The 12365-nt window shown below is 43.2% G+C and overlaps 1 long non-coding RNA gene across 1 annotated transcript in view; it reads right to left on the bottom strand.

The window, feature by feature from the left end:
* Window positions 539-12365, bottom strand: part of LOC102185374 — a 31232-nt gene continuing 19405 nt past the window's right edge. Inside the window, exon 3 of the long non-coding RNA XR_310443.3 lies at window positions 539-1555. This is a non-coding gene — a long non-coding RNA (uncharacterized LOC102185374). The remainder of the gene's footprint in view (window positions 1556-12365) is intronic.

The raw sequence follows: 12365 nt of genomic DNA, 5'->3' as shown, positions 1-12365 counted from the left end.
GAATTGTGTAAAAAACCTTGGCTTCAGTAGACATACCGCATGCTAGTCAACCTGCTGCACTCTGTAACGCCAGTAATGTTTCATGGTCCAGTGACTGGAAGTAGACTTTCCTAGTGAGGAAGGAAAGCTTTGTTTAAAGGCCTTTTCTCTTCAGTAACGTGAAGATTTTCTCTAACTGGAAAAGAGTGCTGCTGTAGCACTTAACCTCCAAGGAGATTATTTCATAAAATATTGATTTTTTTTACACATAAAGGAGATAGTTCATGAATAGAAAATGTAAGCATAAGCAAAAATTCTCCCAGTCTCTTAGTTTTATGAACGCTAAAAATTATGAATCCACCTTACCAACCAAAGCTGCCATCTACTATACCTATTGGGAGGCAGACAGACCTAGAATATTATTCTTCCTTAGTGTTACAATTCCAAAAACAGATGTGCTGAAAAGCAACTAACCAGGACTGTGCAGCCTTTTACTATAAGCAATGAAGGCAAATCTATAGACTTCATTGCAAATTACAGACTTTTTTTTGCCTCTGTACTTCCCAAGCAGCAACTGGGCCTTTTACCAAAATCAGACTCATTTTACTGAGCTGTCTCAGGTCAATAAGTTTCACTTGCTGTTACTGTTTTATGAAAACCAGTAACGTTACATCACCAAAAAGGATATGGCAGTACTATGTCCTATACCAGACTCCTCCCACCCTCTGTATTTTACCAATAATCCACCATCATTCTTGACCTTACTCTGTAGCAGATAGCTATGTTGAAGTTAGACTAGCCTGGTGTGTAGAAGTACCATGGTCCCAGAAGCTAAAATAGAAGCATATTAGTTCACCTGTCCTCTGCATTGACAGTGGATTCTCAACCACTGGACCACCAGGGAGATTCTAGAATTCTGTACTAAATGAGTAAATACAGTATGTAATTTTATCTGAAGTTATTATGGGGGGAAAAATCGGTGCAATGCAAAGGCTATTAGTATACTGTGTTTCCTACAAATGAAACCAAACAGAGCTGAACTCTAGAAGGGTCAGTTCAGACCTTAGTTGACTTATTACCAACATCTATGAAATCAAGATGCTTCTTATAAAATGAAGATTCTCACAGTCTGTTGGCCAGGCTGCAGTTGTCATTGCATACTTATCCACGAACATCAAAAACACCAGTGTCCAGACTTGAAAAATGGGTGTCAGTTGCTGGCAATAAAATCCGCGAAGGAAGAGTGAAACACTCTTTTAATCCCTCAGAACCAAATGTTTATGGGAAAGGGAGTGGGGGAAATGAGAAATCACCACGTGCTTGGCAGTATTCTTGAAGTAGAAATCAAAAATAGGCAAGCCAGAGTCCAGCCCCAAGAGCTTTCAGTACTTTCAGATTCTGTTAGGAAATGCCACATTGCCAGTGTCCTTGATGGTACAAAGGATGACATTGAGTGAACAGGCAGTGACAGGATTCTGATTCAAGCAAGCATTCAGAAGCCTGGGACGCTGAATGTGGCGATGAGTTAGGAATGTTAGAAGTCAGTTTGTTTGGCCTGTATTCTTCCTTTCTGTGTCTGCAAGAGAACGATAGATATTTTAAAAATCTAAGTCTAAGGACAGCTTCATAAAGTAGAAAATAAAAATTGTAAATGATAAGAAAGCATCATATCATCGTTTAGTTGGTAGCCTTTTTTCTTTCTGAGTGCTGTATAATACAATGTTGCATCTTAGAATCAGAGGTCTTATCCTTGGTACTATTTGGTACTTACTAAAGGCAGTTCTTGGGAATTCCCTGGCAGGCCAACAGTCAGTTGGTTTTTACTCTGCACTCTCACTGCTGAGGGCCCAGGTTCAACCCCTGGTTGAGAAACCAAGATCCCACGAGCTGTATGGCTCAGCCAAAAAAAAAAAAAGGTAATTCCTGAGAGTGGCAGGAAGTTCTCCATAGAAAGTGACACATTTGTTGCAGTGAGAAATATTGCAGTGATTCCAGCTGTGCGGGCCGGGCCAGCCCTGCCCACCTTGTCATCCGTCTGAAGAAGGAAAGGAGGGGAAGGAGGAAGGAAGGAAACTACTTAATATAATTCTTGTTTCTCAAGATTGAGGCTGATACATGTTCTAGGACTCTCATAGAACCTTTGCTAGTGATATGAGTTCTGTGCTACTGCCTGCTTACTCTGTGCCAGGCCCTGGCTAAGTGCTTATCATACATTTTCCCATTGGCTTCTAATAACAATGATGTGAAAGATTTCCTGTTTTATAGAAAAAGAAACTGAGATTAGGAAATATTAAATAGCTCTCCCAGAGTCCTTCAGCAACTAACCGACAGAGCCAGGACTGGAATCCAGCTGACTCTTGATCGTTCTACTGGAATACCTTTATCTAAATTGTCTTAAAATCACAGACAATTAAACAAATGCAAAGTGAAAGAGGGAAAGGAAGACAGATATAGAGGTTACATGGTAGTTGCAGACTTCTAGGCATTCTCTGATTACACTAATGGTCAGCTTGGTCAGCCCTGCATTTTCCAGATTATGGGTAGGAGGTCGGAGCAAAGAGAAGTAAGAATCCACAGTTATGTGTTCCGACTTTCTCCTCCCGTAAATTCTGCCCATCAGCTGTAAAACTAATGATGTCTCTGTCTTCCACCTCTCCAAGCATTCTGCCTTTACTTCCGAATGCTGAAATACCCATAGAGAGACTACAAGGAATTTGAGGTGCAGAACCAGAACACAGATATCCTAAACCGAAATCCCCAGACATCAGGACTTCAGAGCTAAAAAGGATCTCTCAGATGAGCATATACCAAAACCACGCAGGAAGCTTTTTCCAGATCTTTTGAGTGAGAATCTCAAGGGAGTTGGTACAAGAACTAGATTCTCAGTGGTTGTCAAAACAGGCCTCCTGGACCAGCAGCGTCAGCATCACCTGCATCACTTGTTAGATGTGAAATTCCTGGGCTCCACCCCGACACCTCTGGACCAGGGACTCTGAGGATGGGCCCAGTGGTCTGTGCTAGACAGAGCCTTCTGTAGTTCCTGAAGCCTGATAAAGTCTGAGAACCCCTGGATTAGAGCAAAAATGTGCATAGAATCCTAAGCTTATTCCTCTTTTTTGGGTAGTCCATCACAACTCTATTTCAAATTCAATTTTTAAAAATTTCCTATTTTTTACTTGAAATCTCTTAGCATTTATAGTATTTCAAAGCACAAGAATCCTACCTCAAAATCTGAATGTATGCCTGTGGGGAAGGATGAGGGGAAGGGATAGTTAGGGAGTTTGGGATGGACTCCATATACACAGCTGTGTTTAAAATGGATAACTAACAAGGTCCTACTGTAGAGCACAGGGAACTCTGCTCAATGTTATATGGCGGCCTGGATGGAGGGGAGTTTGAGGAAGAATGGATGCACATATATGTATGGCTGAGTCCCTTGACTGTCCACCTGAAACTGTCATAGCATTGTTAATTGGCTGTGCTCCAATATAAAATTAAAAAGTCTTAAAAAAAAAAACTGAACCGATTCTACTCTCCTCCTTAGCAATGAGCATTGACTAAACATTGACTAAAAACACCATTTGTTAAGATATTTGCCAGCAGCATTGTCTGCATTAAATTGTAGGGTATTTGAAGACAGAAACCACCTTGTTTCAATTACTTCTGGAATATATCCACTTCAGTAATGCACAAATAGATAAAGGGTATCACTTAAACTATTCTAGAAAATTCATTGGCACATTTCCTTTGCTGAATAGGTATTTTGTTAATAGAGTTGTTAAGAGTCACTTTCCCAGTGTATTAACTCTAGGAAAAAAAGTGACAAGTTGCTATAGCCAATAGGGAAAGAGGGAAGACACCTTTCTGGCACCTGAATATCTTTTATAAATTCAATCTCTGAAACATTTCTTCCCCTATTAATATTTTGATGAGATGTTTTGTCTGGGGAAGTGAAAATTTTGTTTAGGTCAGCATTTCCCAAATGGGGTTCCTGAAAGATGTCAGCTTGTTTCTCAAAGCAAAGGTTCTGTGGTAAATACATCTGGAGGATGATGTATATATATATATTTATCATTATTATATATATTTATTTATTATTATTATTTTTTTAATTAGGAGGGCTTCCCTGGCAGTCCAGTGGTTAAGACTCCATGTTTGCAATGCAGTGGGTACAGGTTTGACTGATCCCCAGTTGGAGAAGTAAGATCCCGCAAGTCACAAGGCCAAAAAAATTAAATAGGTAGATTCCCTTCATGACTTCTTTAAGTTGTTAGTATGGTAATACATACTGCAAATCTCCAGGGGGTATGTATTTGCCAGATTTTTTAATAAAAATTGGGGAGGAACAAATCCATAAGGCATTGTTTCCAAGGACCTTCCGCATTGACACAGAAATATTAGTTTTATAGAATTCTTCTTTATAATGGTAATTTATGCAGAGAAATTTTGCCTGTGCCCTCTTTTGATGATTACCTTAGTTTGCAAAATAATCCTACCAACTGATTTTTGAGGTCCTCAAGCTACAGTGTATCTATGGGTATATGCACTGTGTCTCTGGGTACATCTCTGCTTTAAGTAATTCTTTTCAGGTTTTATAAAAAGACTGCTTCTGGAATATAATGTGTTTTAAGCAATTTAATAAATATAAAATGAGCATGACAAATATTCAAATTAAGATCTTTGTTAAAAATTTTTTTATTTTGATTAAAGAGAAATCCTGTTGACATTTTGACCTTGTGATAGTTATTTCAATTATTAATGTTTTCTCAATGAGTATTTATTGAATATAATGTTAAATAATGTTTTGCTCAATAATTAAGGCATTTAAAAGAAGTATTCGCTTTCTGTTGCTGCATAATAAACATTTTCTCAGAGGCTTCAAACAACACGTAGCTCATAGTTCTATAGATCCAAAGTCTAGCTAGGCACAGCTGAGTTCTCTGCTCAGGGTTTCACAAAGCTGAAATCCAGGTATCGGCCAACATGAACTCTTGTCTGGAGGCTCTGAGATTTCACTTTCAGACTCATTCAGGTCATTGGCAGAATCCAGTTTCTTGCGGCTGGATGACCAAGGTCCGTTTTTCTTGCCGACTGTCAGTAGGGTGTTGCTCTGTGGACCCCAAGGCTGGTTCCAGGTCTACGTAGCCCCGTCTGCCTTCAAGCCAGTAAGGACGTGTCCAGTCCTTCCTTGTGCTTTAAATCTCTGCGTCTTCTGCCTCTAGTCAGAGAAAACTCTCTGCTTTTTATTATTCGATAGGATTAAATCAGGCCCCACCAGGTAAGCTTCCTTTGTTAAAGACAGCAGCTGTCATCTGACATAACTCATCGTGGTGGTAACCCCACACTCATGGATTCCACCCACATTTGTAGGGGAGAGGATCCCACAGGGATGAGAGTCACATGGAATCATCTTAGAATTCTACCTACACAAAGTATAAAGACACATTCCAGTTTTCCCCAAAGCTTAACAATTAGCCAGGAGCTAGATATACAAGTATGAGCAGAATATAAACATTAAAATGACTGCTCCAATTAATGTCACAGCAGTTTATAGAAGGGTGACATCAGGACTGCCCTCGCAGTCCAGTGGTTAAGATGTCACTCTCCCAATACAACAAGCTGAGTTTTGATCCCTGGTCTGGGTAGATCCTACATGCAGTGTGGTGAGATTTTTTTTTTTAAATGACATCAGTGGAATCAACTGGTTAGAAAAGTCACTTTGAGGGCTTTCCCCATGGCTCCATGGTGCAGAATCCTCCTTCCAGTAAAAGAGACATGAGTTCATCCCTGATCTGGGAAGATCCCACATGCCTTGGAGCAGCTAAGCCCACGTACCCTAACTACTGAGCCTGTGCTCGAGAGCCTTGGAGCCTCAACTGCTGAGCCCACGTGCCACTACTACTGAAGCCCCAGCACCCTAGAACCCGTGCTCCACAGTAAAGGAAGCCACCAAGATGAGAAACCTGTGCACCACTGGAGAGTAGCTGCCATTTGCCACAACTCGAGAAAGCCTGTAGGCAGCAATGAAGACCCAGCACAACCAAAAATGAAACTAAATAATAATTTTAAAAATAATGAATAAATGAATAAAAAGTTGCTTAGGGGTTGCTTGGTTGGTTTTTTAAATTGTACTAGGCTCTGAGGGGTGTTAAGAGCAATGGCTAATACTTATTGAATTATGAGCCCAGGTTCTCTGCTGTTTGCATGAGGTCGCTCAGTCTTGTCCAACTGCAACCCCGTGGACTGTAGCCTACCAGGCTCCTCGGTCCATGAGATTTTCCAGGCATGAATACTGGAGTGGGTTGCTGTGCTGTTTACCTGTACTATATTATTCAGTCTTTACAAGAATCCTGTAATTATTCCCATTTTACAGTTCAGGAAACAGAATTTAGAGAGGTGAACTCACTGGCCAGAGACACCAGGACCAGTGTCAAACCAGTGGACCCCTCAGTATTCAGTGTAACAGATCTCTGTTAGCTGTGCCAGGTGCTTTGCTAGGTCCTTCTGAAACAAAGTGAAAGTGAAAGTCGCTCATTCATGTCTGACTTTTTGTGACCCCGTGGACTCCATGGACGAATTCTCCAGGCCAGAATACTGGAAAGGGTAGCCTTTCCCTTCTCCATGAGATCTTCCCAAGCCAGGATCGAACCCAGGTCTCCTGCATTGCAGGCGGATTCTTTACCAGCTGAGCCACAAGAGAAGCTCAGGAATACTGGAGTGGGTAACCTAGCCCTTCTCCAGCGGATCTTTCCAACCCAGGAAGCGAACCAGGGTCCCCTGCATTGCAGGCAAATTCTTTACCAACTGAGCTTCAGGGAAACCAAAAGTAAGATACAATCCCTGCCCTCAGGACTTCACAATAAGAGGAAGCATAGAGGAAATAAATCATTGCCGTAGGGTAGGGAAGGGCTTACAGGCGGCTCAGTTGGTAAAGAATCCGCCTGCAATACAGGAGACCTCGGTTAGATTCCTGGGTTGCAAAGATCCCCTGGAGAAGGGAATGGCTCCCACTCCAGTATTCTGGCCTGGAGAATTTCATGGACTAAATAGTCCTTGGGGTGGCAAAGAGTCGGACACGACTGAGCGACTTTCACTTTCACTTCAGATTTATCCCATATGTAGGGAATCCACTGACTCTTCTTCGTTTTAAAATGTCCTTATTTATTATTATTTTTAACATATTTATTTATTTGGCCACGCCAGGTCTTAGTTGCATCATGTGGAATCTGGTTCCCTGACCAGGGATCAAAACCAGGTCCCTGCATTGGGAGAGCTGAGTCTTAGCCATGGGACCACCAAGGAAGTCCCCACTGACTATTTTAAGCTGGAGAATAACATGGACAGAATTGTACTCCCTCCAAAAAGATAACTTTAACATTCAAATGGAGGATGAGAAGACCAAGAAGAGAGCAGGGGCACCAGTTATTCATAGAAGAGCATGTCACAGCCTAGATGAGTGATGTCAAGGGCCTGGACGAGAGGCAGAGCAGACAGTGTAAAGACGCAGTGGAGGCCTGCTGCCCGATGAGACCCAGAGCATGAGCAAGAGGAGGTTTTGAGTGGCTTCTGGGTCTGATTCAGTTTGTTGGGATGATGTTACCACTGATTGCCATTGGGAGGGAGGGAAAATTCAGTATTGTCCAAATCAAGGTTGAATCGTCTGTATTACGTCCACATATGGAGAGACATCCAAACACATGCGCAGACCTATCGAGGTTGTGATGGACAAATGCGTGATGTACCCCTGGGGTGGCTCCCTCAGCAGATGACTCTGGGGAGATGGGAGTAAAACCAGGAGGGAATGGTGAAAGAGATCATCTGTAGAGCAATTGACAAATGCCTAGAGAGCCAACAGTTGGGATAGCTAGAGAGAAAATGGAGTCCAAATGAAGATAGTGTTGTATTTGGCCATGTGGTTCTCCAGTGGTGCACTTAGCAGGGAGCAATGCGGGGACCGTGGCCATGAGGGGAGCAGAGTGACCACCGCGAGGCCTTCCCAGAGCACTTTTACGTTGGTCACTTCCCTGTGGTCCTGACACGCTTCCTCAGCCTCAGAAATCTGATTTATTTTGCTTACTGTTGTTGTTGTTTAGTCACTCAGTCGTGTCTGACTCTTTGTGACCCCATGGACTGTAGCCCGCCAGGCTTCTCTGTCCATGGGATTGTCCAGGCAAGAATACTGGAGTGGGTTGCCATTCTCTTCTCCAGGGGTTCTTCCCCACCCAGGGACTGAACCTGCATATCTTGCATCTCCTGCATTGGCAGGCGGATTCTTTACCACCTTTCTGAGCCACCATGGAAGCTCAAATAAGTATTATTATTATTTTTAAAAAGTGGCTGCTGCTCAACAAGCAGGAGCAAACAGTGAACCTGGTTTAGAGACAGAGCGTGATCAGAGGTGTGAGCAAAGGGGGCCTGAGGAGCAAGAAGCAGACAACATCCACCCACTCAGCCCACCAGAATGCTCTCCTGTGTCCACATCCAGAACCCAACAAGTTTGAGGTTTGACAAAAAACAACAAAATTCTGTAAAGCAATTATCTTTAGATTAAAAAATAAATTATCTTAAAAAAAACACAATGATTCCAGCATAGTGAACAGCCTGTCAGAGTCTGGCTCTGCCACTTTGCACTGTGTACATTTAACAAAGTGAAGAGTGAGCAACCTCCTTAAAATTCCAACCTGTAGGCTCATCTAGACTCTTCCTTTCTCAGATCTCTTAGGAAGAAATGTTCCTCATAGAGGCAGGGAGTTTTGAAGATTAAAAAATAGAATTCTGAGGGAAACTCAGGATAGTGGGAAGGAGAGAAGGGTGTGGAGGAGAGCAGCTCTCTGCATCAATAAGCATTTATTAAGCACTTACTGTATGCCTGTACGCCACTTAGGGCTTCCCAGGTGGCGCTAGCGGTAAAGAACCCTGGGTTGGGAAGACCCCCTGGAGGAGGAAATGGCAACAACCCACTCCAGTATTCTTGCCTGGAGAATCCCATGGACAGAGGGAGCTTGGTGGGCTATAGTCCACAGGATTGCCCAGAGTTGGACACAAGTGAAGTGACGTCGCACTTGGCACGTATGCCTGAGGTTGTGTGAGAAGCAGTAGAGGCTACGAAAGCTATGTAATGAGGAGCCAGATTTTGCTGTAAGAAATAACCAGAAGCAAGTAACATAGAAGGGTGTATGGCTGAGCTGCTAAGCCCATGTGTAGAGAGCAGCAGTATTTAGGTTACAAATTGAGCAGTGGGCCTGTGGAAGCCGCAGAAAGAAAACAACAGGGTCAGGAGGGCAGAAAAAGCTTAGCTTGAAAGGAACAGGCAAACTGGAGCCACTAAGTTTAGTAACAGCTTCCAGAAGGATTTATCCTTCCCCACTCCCCCACCCCCAGAGGTTTATTCTTTGCAAAACACTTTCATGTGTATTAATCTCATTTTAGCCCTGACACAATCCAGCAGGGGAGGCAAGGTGGGGATTCTAAAGGGGGAAAGAATTTGAGAGAGATTTGTGATGTAGAAATGGCAGGATTTGATGACCAATTAATCTTCTCGTTGAGGGTGAGGGAAGAGCCACGATGACCCACCCTCCCTGCTCATTCATTCACTCACAGAAGCATTCAGACAACAAATCCTCCTCAGGAATTGCCGCTGCACCCCGTCCAGGCACTGGTGCTGGGTTTCCAGCTTCCTGCTGGGGCTGCCACATAGATTCTGATGCCTCAGCCTACATAGGAAGACCGCCCAATGCCAGTTGTGAATTCAGGTTGCCTGTGGACAACCTGACAAGTAGGTGCAACTGACAAGTTGCAACTGACAAGTAGGCAATTTTGCAGAGAAGTTTGGCTCTTTCAGGGAAAAGGCCTGGGACATAAACCCAATTTGGAATTATTAGCTATAGGTTATAGGTTAGTAATTAGCTGTAGGTTAATAATTATTATTATAGATGAGAGTTAAAACTGAGAGCAGATTAGATGACCGGAGAGACCTTGGTTAGGACATTTAAGAACGATGAGCTTCAGTTTCTATGGGAAATGAGGAAGATCGTGTCTACCGTGCTGTCTTATCATAGATCAAATGAACGTGGAAACAGCAAAGCATTACATAAACTGAAAATATTATTGGGACTTGCCTGGTGGTCCAGTGGTTAGGACTCAGCACTCTCACTCTAAGAGGTCAGTCCCTGGCTGGGGAGCTAAGATCCCGCAAGCCAAGAGGTGTGTGGCCAAAAACAGAAAGTATTATTACTGATGTCTCATCACTCTAGCATCAGCATCTTCTCTAACAAATTCTTCAGAGAAGGCCAGACTTTTGCACTAACATTCCTCTGTTATCTCATTATCATCACACACACACCCCCCACCCCCACCCCAGGCAGAGGTCAAGAGCTAAATAAGAATAGGTCTTGATATCCGGACTTTGAATAGAAGCTAAGAATATTAGACTAATTCATAAGTGTATCTTAGGTATGAAAGGTGCATCTGATCAGGAACTGAGAAGCAGAAAGATAATGCAAAGCAGAATGGTTGTGCTGCTGCTCAGCCTGATTTCTAAAAAACACAACTAATGAATCATTCATGGGCAAAAAATACTTTCAGATATTCTGACCATTGAAAAGTGAGGGGGAGGGGAAATTTAGAGAAACTTGAGAGGAAAATTCAAGTTCCGACCCCTGATTGTTAAAATGAAAGATCAAGGGAAAGTCAGGATCCCTTTAAAAATATTAATAGCAAAAGTGGAGGAGCACTATTAGCACTCCTAAAATTTTGGAGCACTGTTTCGATTGAGTACAAGGATGTAATAGGTGTCAAAGAGGTTCTTTGTGTGTGTGTGTGTGTGTGTGTGTGTGTGTGTTTTTTTAAGAAAAATACCTTTGGTCATTTGCAGCTCCGTGAGACTGTGGATTAGAAACAGCTTTCACAGATTAATCTTTATTTTTGTGGATGATGTTAGTATAACTAACTCCATGGGTTAGGAGCTGACTGGGAATAGGAAGGGGACACATTTAGATTCAATTTAAAATTTTTTGTACTGTAGGATATGGGAGCAGTGGCTCAGTGCCACATCCAATGAGTTCTTGAGTTTTCTGGCTTGTGTTAGTTGTTGTGTAGGTACATCCACTGCGCCAATAACCCCATGTCTCAGAGGTTAAACAAGGGGAGAAAGATGGGTCACCTTCTGCTAGAAATTTGCCTAATCTACTCTTCGCAAAGCAAGGTGGGGTTGTTTCCTGAAATTTTAATTCTAAAAGCCTCAAAAATTCAAACTGCAATAGTAGTCTTCCTCGGTCCACAGCCATTGGTGTGAAGAGTCAATTTGTGTTTCTGCAATAACAGAAACTGGAGAAGGAAATGGCAACCCACTCCAGTGCTCTTGCCTGGAAAATCCCATGGACCGAGGAGCCTGGTAGGCTACAGTCCATGAGGTCGCAAAGAGTCGGACACGACCGAGCGACTTCACTTTCACTTTCAGTGACAGAAACTGAAAGAATCAGCTCTTTTTCCCCCTCTTTCAGTCATTCATCAAACGTTTATTGAGGCCTCTGGATGTGCCAGACTTTGTGCTCATGACTAGGGACAGGGCATAGATGAAGAAAAAGTCTTTGATCCCAGGAATCTTCCAGTCCAGTGGTGACAGCAGGGTCAGGGCCAGAGCACGCTTCCCACAGGTGGCGACATTGCACCTGAGTCTTCCAGGGTCAGCAGCAAGCAGCCAGTGGGGTTAAGAGTTGAGATCTCAGGCAATGGAGAGAACTGCAAGAGAGAACTCAGCAGGCACTAAAAGAAGTTCATGTTATAGTGGGAGGTGGCGCCCTTCTGAGCTCTGCTTGAGAGCCGCTAAGGCTCAGGTCAGCCTCGTATATCCTGCTGAAGAATCTGGAGTTCTTCGGTGAATGTGACTGGAAGTCTCCTGAAGAACAGGAAGTAGGCAGGCACTCTAACCCCTCTAACCTTTGGAGAATGGCCTCTGTATAGATGGAACTACCCCAAGAAATCAAACCAGTCAATCCTAAAGGAAATCATTGCTGGATATTCATTGGAAAAACTGATACTGAAGCTCCAGTACTTGGGCCACCTGATATGAAGAGCCAACTCATTTGAAAAGATCCTGATGCTGGGAAAGATTGAAGGCAGGAGGAGAAAGAGATGACAGAGGATGAGACGGTTGGATGGCATCACCAATTTGATGGACATGAGTTTGAGTAAACTCCAGGAGACAGTGAAGGACAGGGGAGCCTGGCATGCTTCAGTCCAGTCCATGGGGTCACAAAGAGTTGGACACGACTGAGTGGCTAAACAACCACCCCAAGAGCAGGGATGGGTTTGTTCATCTGTGAGTCCCCACTGTCTTCCTGCAGACACTTCTGAGCATCTTCTGAGTGAGCACCCTTAGAGCCAGG

This window comes from Capra hircus, chromosome 12 (assembly GCF_001704415.2).
Source record: "Capra hircus breed San Clemente chromosome 12, ASM170441v1, whole genome shotgun sequence".
NCBI classification, from domain to species: Eukaryota; Metazoa; Chordata; class Mammalia; order Artiodactyla; family Bovidae; genus Capra; species Capra hircus.
This window is presented reverse-complemented; position numbering and strand designations above follow the sequence as displayed.